The sequence below is a fragment of the Primulina tabacum genome, chromosome 10, assembly GCF_025594145.1.
Source record: "Primulina tabacum isolate GXHZ01 chromosome 10, ASM2559414v2, whole genome shotgun sequence".
Lineage (NCBI taxonomy): Eukaryota > Viridiplantae > Streptophyta > Magnoliopsida > Lamiales > Gesneriaceae > Primulina > Primulina tabacum.
The window spans coordinates 28,029,193-28,041,981 of NC_134559.1; positions in this window are offsets into that span (position 1 = coordinate 28,029,193).

Genomic DNA, 12,789 nt, shown 5'->3' on the forward strand with positions numbered 1-12,789 from the left:
GCTTTAATACTTGATTTCCTGAATATCTGAATTGATTTGATAATGTATATGATTGAGAATGAATCAGACCCGATTCTTGATCAGCTGTAAGATGATCGGAGGAGGATTGAAACAGAACTGTTATATCTGGTCACTCATGATTTTGATAATCAGATCTATCTCCACGAGGAATCACAGAACAGAGAAGTATCTTGAATGATCAGATGGATGTGTCAGAAACTCTGATGGAAAACCAGTTACAGAGGTTTCAGTCATTTCAACCGCCGATTTTAAGGGGTACTGAGACGTTTATTGATTGCGAAAGTTGGCTAGATGATATAGAGATACTGTTTGTGTGGGGACCCGGACGCTAATTCATTCCTTAATCGTCTTTAGGAATAATTCAAACAATTATAATAAACATGGTCTAAATTTTTTTTTAAATACAAAGCGGAAACGTAATGTAATTCAATTCAAATTACATATTAAACATAAACATATAAATCTTGTATTATCTACAAGAAGTCAACTAGGTTCAACTATATATCCGTGCTGAATCCTAAGTTGCTTCAAAGCCCGGATCTCCACGCTATCTAGTCCGGCCTCTTTCTCTTCTTGACCCTGATCATATCCCACCTGTTGCCATGCACACATACAAACAAGACAACAGCCGGATAACTCCGGTGAGAATTACATTCTCAGTATAAATCATGTATACATGCAATCATAAAAACAATATAAAAGCATATAACAGATATGTCTAACATGTATTCAAATCAGAATATAAATCCATATCAAGAATAAATCCTATTCTAAACATGTACCATCATCAGGAACATAAATCAATATGTACCATATTCAGGAACATAATCAACATGAATCAATATAACTGTCAATTAGACTCATGACTTCACATTTAAGACTAGACTCAATCCTAGTCTAGGGAACCAGGTTTCCAGAAGTTAGCATTGCCATATCGACCAAAAGTAATAGAAAAGACTCCAGTGCTATCCATGTCGATAGGGTATCGATCACCAGTAATAGAAGAAATACCAATTCTATCCGCATCGATATAGTATCGATCACCAGTAATAGAAGAAGCTCGTATTCTATCCACATCGGTATAGTATCGATCACCAGTAATAGAAAGAACTCCGATTCTATCCACATCGATATGATATCGATCATCAGTAATAGAAGAAGTTATGATTCTATCCACATCGATACGGTAACGATCACCAGTAATAGAAGAAGCTCCGATTCTATCCACATCGATATAATATCGATCATCAGTAATAGAAGAAGTTATAATTCTATCCACATCGATAGCCAAACATCCGGTGACAGACTTTGGCACAATCGCCAATACACTATCTTGTGACATCGTGCAATGTGCCTGTGGCGATCCCACCACTACCAGGCAGTTCTGCCACAAGATTACTCGTCCAATACCTGCTGTCTATAAATCAAGAGAACAAGTACATCAATCAAATCAATACAATAAGGTAAAGTATGTGATTTAGGGAAACTCGAGCCTAACCTCACTCGAGTTGTGCAATCCCAACTCAACATTAATTTATACCTTTATCTTCTCGGTCCGATGAAGACGAAGTATCGAAGTCAACTCTGTCCATACCCAATCTGCTAATAACAATCGAATAGATACAATATCAGTACATAACTCAGTTCAAAACCTGTTCTGATCAATACTCAAATCAAAACATAATCGGATCAATGCCAATCGACATATGATACCACAATACCATCTCAACCAATACCGAGTCTGATCAATATCAATCAACTAATGTTTTGATGGCATACCAATACAGTCTCGATAACCCCGTCAGTCCCAACATCACAGATATAATACCAGAACTCATAATCACTATCGATATAACTCATAATTTCAACGATAATATAAATCTGGTATCGATTCTCAATCAAATCGACTCCAAAATTCATAACAATTCCATAATCAGTCCGTTTCTTAATCTGACTTCGATTCTATGATGTCTAACATGTCAAGAACATCATATATGAATTCCATTCAATTCTGGCAATATCATAATTTCAAGACATATCAAAACGTAGTAAAACTTACGTCCAGTTGTAGCCTACGTCGTTAGAAACTCGGTACTGAAGTCGGATTTAAAATCAGATCAGCGGATTTTGCTCGAACGAAACACTTTGTAGCTTTTCCCCTTGAATCCTCGGTTTTCTCCTTCAATTCTTATCTGAAGAATTGTAGGATATGTATTATATATATATATATATACACGTCGCACATACAATCCAAGTGGCAATCTTTGATTCTGCATGACTGGCGCATATGCGCGCCCATGTCCCGCGCATATGCGCCGAACGTTCTGTCCGAACTTACAGCAAGTCGCGCATATGCGCGACGTCCTTCCGCGCATGTGCGCGACATTCTCTGGACTCGAGTCTTACCGATACACCTCCTTCTGTCTACCTCGCGCATGTAATAATTATCACCAATAGATTATAATAATTTTCGCCAAATCCTTTTAGATTAACCGGATAAATTTCTCGGGCCTTACATTTCTCGCCCTCTAAGATATGATTTCGTCCTCGAAATCACAGGCAATCAAATCAGATAAAGAAGGAATGTATAATAGAGGTTACTTCAGAAAATTAATTCTATCAAATCATTCTGATAAAATTACTTGCAAATACTTGCTATACAACATCCGTATATACCAATTAACAGCTCATACCAAATCAATATCATCAGCTGTTATCAAATTCAATCTCAAATATCACCGTAATATCATTCCCATTCAGCGGAAATCTGCTGTACTCACTGTACAATGTCTTATCTGTGGTTATCTCAATACTCGTTTGATAGCTATCATTATACAATAATTCATAAAGTGACAAGACATCAGGTCACTAGTGCTAAAATCCAGCACTACAGTTCCTGGATATCCTCCAGTATCTAGATAGTTCGCTCCAACTATCCGTCAATCTATAAACCATAGATGAAAAAAATCATGCTATACATTCTGCCAAAAGTATAAAATCAACCAAAATCACGGTATGATATAATTAACTCTGGCATTCAATACGATTTGACCCCTTTTCTGACATACCTCTCAGTCGTATGATCATATCTATACGTCATCCTGTACAATATAACATCCGCAGATTCGAACAATCGTTCAATAGTAATCACATCATATCACCGTCATAGCAAGATTTTCGATAGTTTCATCACAAAATTCATAGAAATGTACCCCCATTTCTATTCAAGAATCGATAATCTGTATAATCAATTTCCTGGTTTCTATCTTCCTGTCTTCATCTGTCAGCGATTTAGACATTTCAATACAAATTCTGACATAACTGATTTCATTTTTTTACATCAAAACTGTCCGTTCGTATTATCACACACTTCCTGTTCCCAGAAGAATACTGAATTCACTACTGTGTGCATCTGACAATACCTGTCATTTCAAATTCGAAATATCTGGCACAAACAAAGCAGCTAATTATATAAAATAAAGCATTACCTACCTGGTATTTTGATTGACACACTATTCTGACTATCGAAATCAAGTTATGAACAATCGGATCACTGTCTCAACTGTGCTACAATCAATCAGTATACTAACTTCAGATATCACAGACTCTGAATACAATCTGTTGCAATCTGGATTCATAGCCGAATAATTCTGTATACAACAATCTCAGTTCCCAGAATATTCAATACAAATTTCAACTGTTCGATTCAATCAATCGAACGCTGCTAATATATCAAAATATCATAGATAAAACGAGCATAAAATCATCAGAACACTTCGGAACACAGGATTTATCAACCCATACACAGAACTTAAGTATTTCCCAGAGAAACACATAATCAGATGTAACTCTAACTCTCAGGCAGTAAATCTTCTAACTGACATTTCAATTCTTGCAATTCAATCAAGATCATTCTGTACAGAAGTCTAAAATGAAATCCATACCTGATATCAAATCAAGGCTGAAGTCGCTCTCCCTGATATAAGACAAACCCGGAATTTCATCTGGAATGACTATAGCAACTCTCCTGCTACTGACAAATCATTCTCAGATAGGCTCAACTTCAGTAATCAACTGAATACATAAGGAATTACTCCATTCTTTTCGATAATCATCGAGTCATACATAATACGGATATCAAGGAATTCAAAATCGAGAATTCTTACCGTATATCCTTCGTTCATCGGCCATTTCAGGTCCGAATCTTACCATCTCCTGGCAAGAATCTATAATAGTTCTGTACTTGTTAGCATATTAATATCAATAATGTAATCAGAATCAGATAACACAAGTACAATACAATCTAATTTAATCTCATTCTCTTTTTACTGCAGTACACAATATATCACAGAATTCACTGATATCAATTCCTCTCCCCAAAAGGTACGAGAATCAATACTACAGTAATACAGACCCAGCAGGTACAACATGTATCAATACAACTCAGTCAAAGATAATCGTAGGGAATGCATTATTATATATCAATACATATGCAACATAATCATAAAAGATTATTACCTGCCACTATATCATCACGTGTGTCCTAAGACTGTTCCTCGATCACTACCACCAGATGATTCTGCTCCCTGAAATCTTCGGGAACCTTTCTGTGGACAGACTCTAGCAAAGTGTCCCTACTGTTTACAGATACTGCACCTACCAGTCACTCCCTGGCACTGCTCCATGGGATGTCTCCCTCCGCAAGTTCTACAATAGACTCCGGTGTAGCTCGGGCTAGAGCCACTGGAGCTAGATGAACCGCTTCCTAACTTCTTGAACTGCTTCTTTTGAACTTTCAACTGCTCTTTCTTTTCACCACTGCTATTGCCAATCTCAATTCTGGAAGGCACTTGTTGTGGTATCGGTGTTGGAAGAACATATGAAGCTTTCTTTTGTCGCCTCAGAACGGTTTCTGCTCTTTTGGCTCGATTCAGAATATCAGCAAAATTGTAAGGTCGCTGCATATTTATCAATGCAACTATCTCTGAACTCAATCCTTTGATGAACTGCTCCGTTACAGCTTCATCATTCCCAGCTATCTGAGGAACAAAACGCAGTAGAGTAGAGAATTTAGCAACATATTCTTCAATATTCAATTGTCCTTGTCTCAAATTCTCAAACTCTGCTCTCTTGTCCTCTCGGTACGATCCTGAGAAGAATCTTCGAGAAAATTCAGCTTTAAAGACTTCCCACGTAATCACTGTACCCCGCTGTTCTAATACTCTTTTGATTGTAATCCACCAACTCCTAGCGACCTCGTGTAACTGGTTGGGCACCAATTTAATTCTCTGTTCATTTGGATAATCAAATGAATCAAACAGTATCTCTATATCATCTAACCAATTCTCACACTCCACTGGTGTCTCATTACCCTTCAGAATCGGCGGTTGAAACGACTGAAATTTCTTCAACTGTGTTTCCATCAATGTTTCTGTCTCATCCATCTGATCAATCGAAGTACTACCCAATTCTCGAATTCTTTTTTTTGGAGGAATATCTGATTACCACAGGGGTTAGTACCACATGAGATAAATCAATCTCAGTCCCTTTCTGATCAGTTTACCTTCTGATCAAGAATTGGTTCTGATTTATTTTCAAATCAGACATATTACCAAATCAATTCAGGTATTCAGGTAACATTTATTTAAAAGCAATAAACATACTTAGCATGCTAGCATACACAGTGTAATTCAACATTATAACAAGTCACATGCAAGCAATCACATGCAGGAAAGAAAACTCAACCTACCCCGCTCACTCTCTTCTATCTCAATCTCAGGAACCTACAGTTCTAGAACCTACTGTCCTGGAACCTAATGCTCTGATACCACCTGTTGTGGGGACCCGGACGCTAATTCATTCCTTAATCATCTTTAGGAATAATTCAAACAATTATAATAAACAGGGTCTAAATTTTTTTTAAATACAAAGCGGAAACGTAATGTAATTCAATTAAAATTACATATTAAACATAAACATATAAATCTTGTATTATCTACAATAAGTCAACTAGGTTCAACTATATATCAGTGCTGAATCCTAAGTTGCTTCGAAGCCCGGATCTCCACGCTATCTCGTCCAGCCTCTTTCTCTTCTTGACCCTGATCCTATCCCACCTGTTGCCATGCACACATAAAAACAAGACAAAAGCTGGATAACTCCGGTGAGAATTACATTCTCAGTATAAATCATGTATACATGCAATCATAAAAACATTATAAAAGCATATAACAGATATGTCTAACATATATTCAAATCAGAATATAAATCCATATCAAGAATAAATCATATTCTAAACATGTACCATCATCAGGAACATAAATCAATATGTACCATATTCAGGAACATAATCAACATGAATCAATATAAATGTCAATTAGACTCATGACTTCACATTTAAGACTAGACTCAATCCTAGTCTAGGGATCCCGATTTCCAGAAGTTAGCATTCCCATATCGACCAACAGTAATAGAAAAGACTCCAGTTCTATCCACGTCGATAGGGTATCGATCACCAGTAATAGAAGAAATACCAATTCTATCCACATCGATATAGTATCGATCACCAGTAATAGAAGAAGCTCGTATTCTATCCACATCGATATAGTATCGATCACCAGTAATAGAAAGAACTCCGATTCTATCCACATCGATATGATATCGATCATCAGTAATAGAAGAAGTTATGATTCTATCCACATCGATACGGTACCGATCACCGGTAATAGAAGAAGCTCCGATTCTATCCACATCGATATAATATCGATCATCAGTAATAGAAGAAGTTATAATTCTATCCACATCGATAGCCAAACATCCGGTGACAGACTTTGGCACAATCGCCAATACACTATCTTGTGACATCGAGCAATGTGCCCGTGGCGATCCCACCACTACCAGGCACTTCTGTCACAAGATTACTCTTCCAATACCTGCTGTCTATAAATCAAGAGAACAAGTACATCAATCAAATCAATACAATAAGGTAAAGTATGTGATTTAGGGAAACTCGAGCCTAACCTCACTCGAGTTGTGCAATCCCAACTCAACATTAATTTATACCTTTATCTTCTCGGTCCGATGAAGACGAAGTATCGAAGTCAACTCTGTCCATACCCAATCTGCTAATAACAATCGAATAGATACAATATCAGTACATAACTCAGTTCAAAACCTGTTCTGATCAATACTCAAATCAAAACATAATCGGATCAATGCCAATAGACATATGATACCACAATACCATCTCAACCAATACCGAGTCTGATCAATATCAATCAACTGATGTTTTGACGGCATACCAATACAGTCTCGATAACCCCGTCAGTCCCAACATCACAGATATAATACCAGAACTCATAATCACTATCGATATAACTCATAATTTCAACGATAATATAAATCTGATATCGATTCTAAAATCAAATCGACTCCAAAATTCATAACAATTCCATAATCAGTCCGTTTCTTAATCTGACTTCGATTCTATGATGTCTAACATGTCAAGAACATCATATATGAATTCCATTCAATTCTGGAAATATCATAATTTCAAGACATATCAAAACGTAGTAAAACTTACGTCTAGTTGTAGCCTACGTCGTTAGAAACTCGGTACTGAAGTCGGATTTAAAATCAGATCAGCGGATTTTGCTCGAACGAAACACTTTGTAGCTTTTCCCCTTGAATCCTCGGTTTTCTCCTTCAATTCTTATCTGAAGAATTGTAGGATATGTATTATATATATATATATATATACACGTCGCACATACAATCCAAGTGGCAATCTTTGATTCTGCATGACTGGCGCATATGCGCGCCCATGTCCCGCGCATATGCGCCGAACGTTCTGTCCGAACTTACAGCAAGTCGCGCATATGCGCGACGTCCTTCCGCGCATGTGCGCGACATTCTCTGGACTCGAGTCTTACCGATACACCTCCTTGCGCATATGCGTGCCCTATCTCGCTCATATGCGCGAGGTCCTCTGCCTTTGCCATGAGCTGCTCGCGCAGATGCGCGTCTTTCTTCGCGCATGTGCGCGCAAGGTTCTGTCTACCTCGCACATGTGCGCCCATCACGTCGCGCTTGTGCGCGAGGACTCTTTCTTGCTCCTCATTTTGATTTTCTTTTGTCTTTCCCGGTCTGATCCGTTTCGTCTATAATCATATCAATTATCACCAATAGATTATAATAATTTTCGCCAAATACTTTTAGATTAACCGGATAAATTTCTCGGGCCTTACAGTTTGATTCACTTGAGTATCCAGAGGGACGAAGAGTTAAACTGATTGGACATCTGTTACGGGAAGTCGCAAAGAGCTGGTGGATTGCAACCAAGGAAGTCTTAGAACAGCGTGGTACAGTGATTTCTTGGAAGATCTTCAAAGTTGAATTCTATCGAAGGTTTTTCCCAGCTTCGTATCGAGAGGACAAGAAGGTAGAATTTGAAAATTTGAAACAGGGTCAACTAAACATTGCAGAATATGTTGCCCATTTTTCTACTTTGCTACGTCTTGCTCCTCACGTGGCTGAGAATGATGAAGCTGTGATTGATCTTTTCATCAAGGGATTGAATCCTGAGATATTGACATTGATAAGTGTGAGCCGACCCTATACTTTTATTGATATTTTGAGTAAAGCTAAGAGAGCCAAAGCTAGTCTGATGAGACGGAAAGGAGCTTCGTTTGTACTTCCAACATTGAGACCACATCAACCACCTCTCAGACTTGAGATTGGTGGCAACAGTGGTGGAAAGAAAGATTATTTGGAAGCCAGTGGAAGACAGTTCAAGAGGTCTGGCAGCAGTTTGTCTGATTCCAGTGGTTCTAGCCAGAGTTATACTGGAGTTTATTGTAGCGCTTGCGGAGGGAGACATTCCACAGAGCAATGCCAAGGAGTACTTGGTAGTTGCAACATTTGAAAACAGCAAGGACACTTTGCTAGAGTATGTCCACAGAGAGATTCCCGAAGAATCTAGGGAACAGAAGCATCTGGTGACAGTGATCGAGGAACAGACATAGGACACACCTGATGATAGAGTGGCAGGTACTGTTCTTTTATGATTATATTGCATAGGTATTGATATATACTAATGCATTCCCCATGATTATCTTTGACTAAGTTGCATTGAGATATGTTGTATCTGTTGAGTCAGTTTGTACTGTAGTATTGATTCCCTTACTTTTTGGGAAAGAAAGATTGATATTAGAGATTTCTATGAAATATTGTATACTACAGTAAGATGAGAATGAGGTCGAGTTAGATTATGATGCACTTGTGTTTCTGATTTGACCGCATTATTGATATTAATATGCTGAACAAGTACAGAACTATTGTAGATTCCTTCCAGAAAATTATAAGACTCAGACCAGATAGGGCTGATAAGTAGGAATTCCACGGTAAGGATTCTAGATCTAGAATTCCTTTGATATCTGTATTGTTTATGACTCGATTGATACAGAAAGGAGCAGATGGTATCCTTATGTATTCAATAGACATGCTGAAATCGAGCCTAGTATTGGCAGATTTGCCAAGTGATGTACGAGTTGGTTGACGTCTTCCTAGATAAGATTTTGGATTTGCTTTATATCAGGAAGATAGATTTCAGAATTGAATTGATACCAGATATTGTTTGTATTTTAGAATTCAGTACATAATGATATTGAATGTACAGAATGTCACTGAATGAATTGAAAGAATTGGAAGATCAGTGGAAGAGTACCGGCCAGGAGTTAAATTTGATTTAGTGTTTCTTTGTGGCATGTTTCAGTATGTTCAGAGATATTCTGATGATTTCATGCTCGTTGTATCTATGATATTTTGATATATTTGCAGCATCTGATTGATTGAATCGAATATCTGAAGATTGCATTGAATACTCTGAGAATTGTGATTATTGTATACAAAAATTATTCAGATAACAATCTTGCTTGAAACAGATTGTATTCAGAATAAGCAATATCTGAAGTTAATATATCGATTGATTGGGACACAGTTGAGATTGTGATCAGTGACTGAGAACGATACCAATATCAGAAAGATCAGAAATTTCAGAAATGTCAGAAATTTATTTTGTCTGAGTTGGCAGATTATCTTATACTATTGTTGTTTTGTATCTGCTTGAGCATTGTTATTGTTCTAAAACAATATTTGAGACAGCTTATATTGTTTGAGGGCATATTATATTTGCAGATGATATATAATAGTTGATCATAACGACATGAAGATGTGATTGATTAGTCAGAATTGACAATATTGCAAGAAATTGCCGTTTTATGAATTTATTGAACTCACTAGATCAGTATAGATTAGTGATATTGTTAATCTGATTTGATAGTACTGTTATTCTGAGTCAGTGTTGGATACAGATTATTCAAACCGAATCAGAGCTGAATTCGAGAATTTCGGCAGTTCAGACATTTAACCAGAATGTTCAGAACTTAAATTCGATAATCAGAGCAGAACATCGATCAGAGTGGCAGATATGTGATTTCTACTGTTTGAGAATGTATAATATTCAAACAGATAGTTTTTGACATAGACAGATTAAATCAGTTGTGACAGAATTTGTACTGAAATGTTGGCAGAATTTGTACTGAAATGTCTGAATCGCCAATAAATGAAGATAGAAAGATAGAAATCAGAAGAGTTATTACAGAATTTGTATAATTCTGACTAGATATGGGGAGTATACTTCGATGAATTTAGTAATGAGACCACTACCATACTTTCCAGATTGTGATATAATATGATTGTGATTGACAGATTGTTCAATCTATATCTAGTAGTGGTACAAGATGACGTACACACATGACCAGATGACAGAGATCGATGTCAAAGAAATAGTCAGATTGACCCGAATGTGAAATAGATTATATCAGATTGTGAATTATTGTACGATAATAGTTATCAGATAACCAGATGGATAATGAAATAGTTATAGACGACACATTGTATAGTAAGTACTGCAGATTTCTTTGATATAAGAATACTATCTCGGAGATACCTGAGATAGGAGTTGATACGGTCAGAGATATGACAAAGAAAATGTAACTAATTCAGAAGAGAATGAAGATAGCTCAGACCAGACAGACTTAATATGCCGACGTCGAATGGTGACGATTGGTAATTGAAGACGAAAATTGAGTAAATCCTTGACTGGGATAAACAGATTTGATAACAGCCGATGATATTGATTTGGTATGAGCTGTTGATTGGTATATACGGATGTTGTATAGCCAGTATTGTGAGATTGATTCTGTCCGAGTTATTTCGAAGGGTATTATTATATTATGCTCTTGAATTATTAGTCCAATTTAGAATCACAGATCCGTACAAGAAAGATATTTCGGAATGAAGATTATTCTATTAGTGAAAATACAGTAAGTTGACAGGGCATTAAAGAGACTATCTAAAAGACAGAATTTGTCATCAGATTAAGATTTCAGAATGGATTCATTGAGATGAGTTTCTGATTTAAACTCTGTATACATTCCTTCTGATATGTCTGAATTGATTACTTGCGATTTCGAGGACGAAATCAATTCTTAGAGGGGGAGAAATGTAAGGCTCGAGATCTATTAGTCTTCATTGATGTGATATTCGGAAGATATGAGTATGCATGACATGTAATGAGAGGCACTAAATGAGATTATGAAGTGTTGCATGAGATATAGACCGCACCCGCGCCTAAAGAAGGACAGCACCCGCGGTGCATGGGCAGAAAGTTGGATAGAATTACAGTAGCAACACCGCACCCGCGGTTCCAGAGCTAGCGCACTCGCGGTGCAGCTACAGTAGGGTCACCGCACCCGCGGTGCAGAACTGACCGCACCCGCGATTGACGTTTATGCAAATTGGGATGGACTGCCGAAGCTTGAGCGCAGCCGCGGTTCATGAACTACCGCACCCGCGGTCATGCGTGTTACTTGAAAAATATGACACTTGTCCCTCAACATGCATGATATATATATGAGGTGTTAGCATTCTTTCCTTCCCATTTCAGCAACCAAAGGACCGAGACCATTAGCAGGAAAGCTTCAAAGTTTCTTCCATTCTATAATTGGGTTTGCGCAAAATTTAGCCATCCAAACTTAAATCCAATTTCGGTTTTGAGCTCTTCTCTTCAAGGGCTAGCTAAGGATGTAAGTTTCATTCATTTCCTGCATGATTTGAGATATTGTGATAGGGAAAATTGTTTATTTCACTAGATTATGTGTGCTTGTGAAGTTGGTGATCGTATATTCGTAGTCGGATCGAAGAAATATTATCGTATGCAATTGTTATGAAATTCCAGCGTAGTTATGATCGAACATGTTCAGATTTCAGAGTTTAGAGTGTGTTATGAAGAGAATGGTGAATTGTTGATATTGATTATATTGTGTTGATTGATCGGTATCGAGAAAGTACGCTGTTATGCCGTTGAAATATACCGAGATTGAATATTGATGTGTACATGTATTGAATTGAGTTGTGTATTGATACATATACTCCTCGATATTGTCATTTCAGATTGATTGACATTGACAGATTCAGATTCCAAACTTTGACTTCGACAGATCGACGAAAAGAAAGGTATAAATCGATGTGAATTGGGAAATCGACTGGAGTTAGATTTAACTCGAGTTTCCCTAAACCACATACTTGTATGTTATTGTTTTCATACCTTTGTAGGCTTTGGTTGAGTATGCTGATTTTATTGATGTGTATAAAAGCACTGGATAGCAGATAGCTATTGAGGGAGAGTCACTGACAGAGGGGCTAGGT